Source organism: Palaemon carinicauda, chromosome 25 (genome assembly GCF_036898095.1).
Source record: "Palaemon carinicauda isolate YSFRI2023 chromosome 25, ASM3689809v2, whole genome shotgun sequence".
In the NCBI taxonomy this organism is placed as follows: domain Eukaryota; kingdom Metazoa; phylum Arthropoda; class Malacostraca; order Decapoda; family Palaemonidae; genus Palaemon; species Palaemon carinicauda.
Genome location: NC_090749.1, coordinates 17120087 through 17129187, shown reverse-complemented (window position 1 = coordinate 17129187; position 9101 = coordinate 17120087). Strand labels below are relative to the sequence as shown.

At 40.6% G+C, this 9101-nt stretch overlaps 1 pseudogene; it reads right to left on the bottom strand.

The window, feature by feature from the left end:
• Nucleotides 1-945: 945 nt before the first annotated feature.
• On the bottom strand, nt 946-4462 carry LOC137618897 (uncharacterized; annotated as a pseudogene).
• Between the last annotated feature and the right edge of the window lie 4639 nt (nt 4463-9101).

The window sequence follows — 9101 nt, the reverse complement described above, 5'->3', positions numbered from 1 at the left end:
ATTATACCTGTATTCTTTCTTACTATTTTGTTTGAGTTTAATCTTTACTTCTGCCAACCTTTCCAACCTTTGGTATTGCAATCTCCTGATTTTCCAGATAATTAAATGTTTGCTTAACATACAGATTGATAACATTAATTACAAAATGCAACATTATAACATCCAATTTTGAACTTCTAAAGTATCAATGAGTAAACTCTTTGACTTAAAAGGAACATTCAATTAATTAGTTGCTGTTTTCCATAAAACTTCTCTAAAAGTGAGGTTAAGCAAAACCAAAGAAAACTGAACCATATGTTGTGAAGAAGAAGAAGAAGAAGAAGAAGAAGACGTAACTTCATTGCTGGGTCAAAAGTGAACCATGAAAAGGGTGAGTGAACTCCTCGACCTAATGAGACTCATGCTTATTGTTCCCAATGGGTGTTTGTGAACTAAGAATTTAAATCCTCCTGGAAGGAAGGTAGGATGGAAGGGTAGGGAAGTATTGGACTACTTCTGAAGATCCTCCAACGATTTCCTTGGAACTGATAAGAGAAATGTTGATCCTTTTGAACTACTCAATATATTTCATATTTAGGTCATGGATTGACTGCGGTTGGTCATAGTTGTACGAGAGGAAACAAAGATATATATATATATATATATATATATATATATATATATATATATATATATATATATATTGATGAAAATTAAAATAGAATCCAAATCATATTACATGTAATGGAGGGCATAATTATATATAGAGTAAGAGAGAAAGAGATTATTTATTTAATAAATTTATTATGACCAAAGACGTGAAACAAACTTACATATTAGCAGTTACATACAGTACATCAGAAATCAACGGAAAAAAAATTACACCATTGAATCATCAGTATATCAGTTACAAAAATAACATATATGAGATCGTATTCCATTATCACAACAACTGTAACAGACAGTTTAGCAGCCACCATAGTGTGGATGACGAGTCAAAATTACGTCTAGGTGGTCATCTTGGAGTATATATTGGCAGGTTTAAAGTAAATTTTGTCCTTGAGGTAACAGATTCCTGACAGTGGGGCAATGAAGGCAGTAGTGGTCAAGGTTATTGGCATTAGCAAGGTTACACAGTTTACATGAGGTGTAGTGTGGTATATCTAGTGTCTGTCCAACCTGCCACAAAGGACGATATCCCAACCTTATCCTGGCACTTACGACATTATGCCTACGCACCATGAGTCCTTGTCGCCAGTACTTGTGACGGCTTTGCAAAAAGTTATCATGATGTTGTATGGAATCACTAGTGCCCCTCTCTGCATCCCTACACTATACAGTAGAGGCAAAAGCTGCTGAATATATTCTATGTTTAAGTCAGCGAAGTAAGGGCTCAACATTTCAGTCATCAAGGTCGAGCATGCAGGCAGCTTTAGCAAGACTCTCCGCCATGTCATTCCCAGCAAGCCTCAAATGGGAGGGCATCCACATGAAGGACAAGACAAGCGAGGCATTTTAAGCAGCAGTGAGTTGACACAATATGTCTCGCACAACACGGCCACAGCTGGGCCTAAAAGATGTCAGTGCCTGGAGTGCAGATTTGGAGTCACAGATCCCCAATCCATTCACATTTCTTCTAACAAGTAGAGTTACTACATCCCATATACCTTGTAGTTAGCAATAAGTGGAACTGGATGAGTTTGGCAACCTGCGACCATGTCACCCACCCTCAGGAGATTTGAAAGTTAGGGAGAACCTAGCACATGCTGCACTTCCAACTGCCTATACTGAGCCGTCAACGTAGATGTGGTGTCCTGCAGGAGCTGAAATTGACACTTTGGATATTGTTTCCAAAACCAGCTGCTTCTGTAGACTAGTATGGGCATCTTTAGAGGTTGTGTGAAAGTGACAGCAGGAATAGGAACCCGTCATGGTGGCAAATCTTGGATGACTGCTTGCTCAGGTACACCGATATCAAGGTGTCAAATTACTGCCCTAACTAGGTTATGGCCCCCTGGTCAGAGTTGAGGTCTTGGTGCATCTTCGTCAAGTGATGCTCTGAGGACAGCAGAGAAGTTTGGAGTAAATTGTGGGGAGTGTAAACATTTAGCAGAAAACAAAGTTACATTGGCATAAATTCTCTCTATTAATGGAGGTAACATGAGTTCGGTCTGCATGTTGACTATCCGAGTGGAAGGAGGGCATCCTAGGATAAACCTCATTAATCTATTTTGGAACAGTTCTAGAGGTTGTAACACCTGTCTGGGTAATTGAATTAAAGTTGGAGATAAATAGACAACAACTGACCTTAGGAAGAGGATATAGAGGCTTTAGCCACGGGGATAGATATACCTGTGGCCCTGGTGGTAAGCCACTTGATGGGAGTGAAGTGAGGCTCCAGTCGATCAAGAAGGTTTTGCACCATGGGATGGATTCGTTGTTGTACAGGTATAGCAGGGGTGATCCTGACTGGTGAACCTAGATATGTATACTGTGTGCAGTGAGCTATAATAATCTCACCCATAATGAACACTGGCAGGTCTCGGAGATGCTGCGCAGAGAAGATTCTGCTTTTTTTCTGGGGAGAGTATGAGGCCAGAGGAGGTACAGGACCTGTAGAAGTCTTGAAGGACATGCTTAAGGTCTCGAGGGGTAGTGGAGTGGATACAGACATCATCAGCATAGCTAGCAGGTTACAGTGGTTCCAGGGATAACAGGGAGGAGAAACAGTACACAGTGCATAAGTATATTAAAAAGAAGTGGGCTCAATACACCACCCTGAGGTGTGCCATGCTCAAAATTTCTATAGGAGCTACATGCCCCCTTGAAGAAAACACGTGATTTTCTGTTACTGAGATAACTGTTTATCCACTTCAGAAGGTTTCCTCTGACACGAAATTCGACAAGCCGATCAGGAATTATATCTCTGTTGGCTATATCAAAAGCAATTTTGAGGTCTAGGAAGGCAACTATACTGTTGGAGGACAATCGGGAGTAGAGTTCAGCTAAACAGTGAAGAGTACTCCTCTGTGGAAGAAAGCCATACAAATGGGGAGAAAGTTTTTCTTGTAACTGGTACATTAGTCTGGTTAGTAATATACACTCAAACACTTTACTAAGACATGAGGTAAGGGGTGGGTGGTCTTTTTGTCCGCTGTCACTTCGTCCGACGACACTTCGTCCACGTCTTTTTGTCCAATGTCTTTTCGTCCAATGGACTTTTGGTCCGATGGACTTTTGGTCCAACGACATTTGGTCCAATTTCTAAAAAAACAAATGTTTGAAAGGATTGTTATTACCGTTTACTGCACTTCTCTGTTAAAAGTTTATATCTTATTGGCTCTTGTGATAAAGTAATGTGAGCATTTTCTAATTACTCCATTAGTCATGATTAACAATCTCTTTCTCCTTTTCTCTCTTTAGTATGGTACTATATATATAGTGTGCTGCAAGTTTAGTATTTTAGTTTCTGAATCTGCCCATCCCAAAATGGCAAAGTTCATACAATCAACGAAGAAGAAAAGAAAATTAAATGTTCAGCGGGTGGAGCACATTTGAACTTTTGGAAATCTATCGAAACCTTGAAGTAAGAAGAAGGATTTATTCAAGGTAAAATAACTCAAATACTTTGAGGAGATCCGTCAAATTCTTGTTCACGATATCAAAAAATCACCGAACGTCTCAAAACATTAGTAACTGGATATGAGTCAACGAGGAAAACAGTTTTTTTTCAGGAATGTGGCATATAATTTGCACCTATTTCACTCCTATATTTTAGAGTTTGGCAATTAATTAATATGCTATTATAAACAACAAGGGAGAAAGTCCTTATAAGGTTTAATTTTGCTATTGAGGAAATCATGAATTGGCTAGGGTTTTTCTTTTTTCTTTTATGGCTTGAAACAATTTAAAATTGGACCAAATTTCGTTGGACCAAAAGTCCATTGGACGAAAAGACATAGGACAAAAAGACGTGGACGAAGTGTCATCGGACGAAGTGACATCGGACGAAAAGTCGGTACACGGAGGTAAGGGAGATAGGCCGGTATTTATCAGTTCCAGGCTTTGTGATAATAAAAATTGTTCTAATGGTCCAGGCAGCAGGTACATATCCATGTTGGCAGCAAAGATTATACAATTGTAGAATAGGATTTCCCGGAACCTTCAAGAGGAGATGAAGCACTTGATAAGTAAGGCCATCATCTCCAGGAGCAGAATTTTTATTTCCCATAACAGCACGTCACAGCTCATCCTCAGTGATCAACTCTTTGTCCTCCTCGTGTAATTCCAACAATGGAGCCATCAGACGAAGATTGCGTAAATTGCTCTGAGAAGAAAATGCTTCTTGGATTTGTACAGGGAGACTACTAGACCGTGACCGGGTTGACCAATTAGTGATGAGATCCTGGGCATATGCTTGTGGACTGTGATGAAGTGCACATGTGGTTTTTTTCTTGACAGTCCTTTTGATGAGAAGCCACATGGTCCCAACACTAGTGTGGTGGTTATTTAGGTCAGTATATTTATACCATGACTCAGTGTAGACACACTTCTGGAGAGCATCCTTCGCCTGCTGATATTGAAGTAGATGATTGGTGTCGGTTGTGTCTGAAAGGCAAGGCCAGCATCGGCCGCAACTCTCTCTGCTTGCTTAATGTGTTCATCCAAGGTCCAAGCATGGGCAACAAGATGACTTTTAATGTGATGCCTGACAATATATGGTTGATAGAAGTCATGGGGAGCTTTCACTAAAGAATTATTCAGGTGTTTTGGAGAGTGTTTATCAAAGGTAGGTAGGACAGAGGAGATATATGAAACGTATGTTGGGCAGTACTTGGGTGGGATGTTGATGCGGGTACGATGATAGTGGTCACTTGGATGAGTCTGTATTGCGTACTGTAAACATAAGGCAACATGGTCAGAAAAGAGCGAGGGAGCAGAATGACAGGAGACATGTGATGCCACGAGCCCAGATGTAAGGATATGATCAGAAGTGCCCCCTCCCCCCCCCCCCGGGTGTGTGTAGCACCACCTGTATCCCATCGGATTAAATGGTAACGATGGATGTAGTTGAGTAGAGGAACTCCACTGCGGTTGGGGATTGGAGAGACATCACCTAAATCTAGGTGTCTGGCATTGAAATCACCCATGTAGATCATGCCAAGGTTTGTAGGTGTAGGAAGTGCTGAGAGGTTGATTAAGCCAGGAGCAGAGTAAACATTGCATAATCGAATATGACCATCACCTATCTTAGCCTGAAAAAGTTGGTTGGTTCATGATGAGCGAAGGAGTTGATGAGGGAGAGTAGAGTGGATGTAAGTAATAAGACCATATGAAACATAACCGGAGAGTGTTGGAGCCTGATCACCTGGCTTAGCACTGCCAGGGAAGGCTTCTTGAATAAATATTACTTGTGGGTGATGGCAATAAACATATGTCCTGACTGTAGTTGCATGAGTCTATTGAAGTTTACCCTTAACGCTGCAAGCGACAGATCAAGCACGTACCGGAGAAGCAGCATTGTAAGATGGTGCACCAAGTGTAGGAGGCTGAGCTGGCAGGAGGCCACTGACCCTTTCAAGACAAGAGGCAACAGTATCTTGCTTCTCAGTAAGTTAGACAACAGAGGTCATAAGAACTTGTTGTGCCTTGACTAGTGTGTCGATGTTACTTGCAGTGGTACCCTGCTGAACGATCAAGCTATCAAAGCGTGTCATTAGTGCTGTACAGTGCGATTCCGAGGCAGCAACAGCCTTACGAAGTTTTGAAATTTCAGCTGATTCAGGAGGGCATAACGAGGAGGTTTACACTGGTTGTGGTGGTGGTGTCAGTGGAAGTGACTGCGTGGAACATCCATGCCAAATATTAAGTCCTGCTTCACCACAACGAGGGCATTTCCAATGCACAGTCTCTGGAGTTGATGATGATTCTGACAATGAGGTGGAAGCATTAGTAACAGGTTTACGGTATGGACAGGTGTGTGTGGAATAGGCTGCAGCACACCAGGCACACTTAGGTGAGGCAGAGCAATATCGGGAAATATGGCCAGTACCCTAGCAGTTAAAACAGTTGTGCTGATCCTCCTTCATTCTGCGTAATTCACAAGGAGGTAGGCAAGGGAAGAAGGAAAACTCATAAACAGATGGTGGTGGTTCTAGTAGACTCCATGTGATGACAATGCGATTAATAGGGTTCCCATTTTGAAGAAATCTTCATGCACTGTATACACCAGGTAGTTCCTTAGCAAGGTTAGGGTCTGCTTCAATAGGGTAACGAGTAATGAGATATGTTAAATACTTACGGGGTCTGTCTATTGAATCTTGAATATCCAGGCTTATGGACAGAAATTCACCACCTTTCACCCTGCCAATGATGTCCTCATGACTCCTTGCAATATATACAAATTTAGATGTGATAGCTGAGATCTTCACCTCTGCCAGCTCCTTATCAAGATTGAAGGTTCTGTTTACTTCAGTCAGCCATCGTAGTTTAGTGTCAGTGCTAAAATTTTCTTTGAAGATCAACCTAACATATTCATCACGGGGAACAAAAGCTGGAGTAGCAGAGGGAGCACGTCGTGTAGGGGGGTTGAGGCAGAGTGACATCACTCTTTTGTCTAGTGAAAGACTCTTGACATTTTGATGTTCTAGCAGCAATGTGAAGTACTCTTAGTATCTGACCCATAATCCACTGGGCGTTTCATGGGGGTATTAGCAACAGTACTGGAGGGCTTATGAGGAAGAGATTGTGTGAGTGGTGGCCAATCAGTCATATCTGCATCCTCATCATCAGTCAGGTGTAGTTTATTTTGAACCGCAGAAATAGAGGCTGGCCCAGAGTAATCCATTATTAGCGAAGCCGCAGCCCTTTCACGTCACACATACACTGCGCATGCGTGAACTGAAGCGCTGCCGACCGAGTGGGTATGCCACGGGGTATGAGTTTTTATTTTGTAACTACAGACTACTATAAAAATTCTATATACACACTGTTGTTACTAAAATGATCACTGAGTCTTCCTGTAACTTATATAACACGGTGAAAGGTGTAGTATCACTAGAACTTGCACAAAAACTCATTATATAGAGAGCTCACAAAAAGCGTGTTTACAAACCGAGAGCCTCATTTGGAGCCCCAAGAGAGAGAGAGAGAGAGAGAGAGAGAGAGAGAGAGAGAGAGAGAAAGAGTGAGAGATTTAGGTTCTTTATTTCAGAATCTATTTAATGACTGAGGTAAAAGAGTTGAAGTCAGTCAGAGGTGAGATGAGAAGTCAACGAAGAAACGAGAATCAAAGTGATGAAAATCAAAACAATAATCGAAAGGGAAAAGATGGAATTATTTTGATAAAATCTTCCCCGTCAGGCAAAGGAAAAATGGAAGCCAAATTAATACAGAACTCTTAACCTGCATTTCATAAGGTATTTTTTTTTTAAATATATCAGATTGTTTTATTTGGTAAAAGTTCACATTCATAGAAATTGACTTTATAAACATCCATTGCTAAAGGACCCCTCTGGCAAATAGTGTTGCGCTCAGAGAGTAGTCATACCCTGGTGAGAGGGGTTTTATTTAGGAAAGGGAGGGCGGCGTGAGGGTTAAATCTGTGCGTGTGTATGTGCATCCTTACTACCTAAATCTAAATATCTCTTCGTCATTTTTGACAGGTCACGTACACTATTATTATAAAACATATTCACTTAAAGTTGATATATAATTCTTCTAAATAATTGCCTTCCAAGTTGTCTCGAAGGTGTTTAGGCGTGAGACTACAACATCAATCATTGACGAACAATGAAAAGCAAATGGATTTATGGCAATACAATTGCAATAGACGTGCACTGTTGGTATGTCAGTCACCTTCTAAAAGGGTTGTGTGTGTGTGTGTGTGGGTGTGTGTGTGTGTGTGTGTGCAGAATCTTTCTCTATGTGTTATTATGTGATTTAATGATATTAAGGTCATGTATTGGGATTAAAACTGGAATTTAAATGAGAATCAGGATTGGTGTGTGTTCGCCTACCTCCACGCACTAACGAACACACACACACACATGAAACAATACATAGGGCTGGGGGTTAGTAGTAGAGATAATAGGTCTAAGTATAAACACTAAAGCATATTTATGCAAAGATGCAAGCTCAGATTGATAGACAAACAACAGTTGGGATGACATGCACGACTCTATGTTTATATTTTGAATGATACACTCCACGGGGATTTCACATATCAAATGAGATGGAGGACCTTGCAATCTCGGTTGAGATTATGCAGGACAGGGCCTCAAGGTGGCAGTTATCTCTCTCTCTCTCTCTCTCTCTCTCTCTCTCTCTCTCTCTCTCTCTCTCTCTCAATAAATATGATAAGAAGCGAATAAAATTTAATATACAAATCCACTATTCTGTTTGACCAACTACCGAATAAGAATTGCAGTGAGAGTTCAGAAAAAAATATTCAAATATTATAACATTCCGTTAATATTTCTTACCTTAACTAATGCCAATGACTTCGTTATGCCAATGACTATTACCAATCGGAAATATTATCATAGTTAGGGAAACAAAGGTTTTCTCAAAATACTCTTAATCGTTGATCTGTGAACTGAGCCTCATGATTAGGAATTGTTACGATTCCCAATTCCCAAATTCCAATTTAGTAACTTGAATGAAGTTGTTGATCCTCTCACTCTAACAAAGGAAGTTGAACTTCCATAGCTATTGTTTGGGAAAAGGACAGAGAAATTGCGGAAAAATACATAGTAATTGAAAAGAGAGAGAGAGAGAGAGAGAGAGAGAGAGAGAGAGAGAGAGAGAGAGAGAGAGAGAGAGAGAGAGATGATTTCATTTGTGTGAGGCTTCAGTATTATCAAAATAGGTGTCCATGACTGCTACCAACACAATCGGCTAGCTACCCTTTACACGACTTACAAACGACCTTTCAAACCTCAATAACTAAAGATATTAAGTTGTTGTTTTGCATCAACCGGACATTTAATTATTAGTCAAAGCTCAGGTTTCATGTTACACATCTAAAGATGATCTTAGAAATACAGACTAAAATCTATTTATTACTTTTGCCTCATATTGTTCTTTTCGGGGGAACAGAATTCACAGCTGCTCATCCAGCC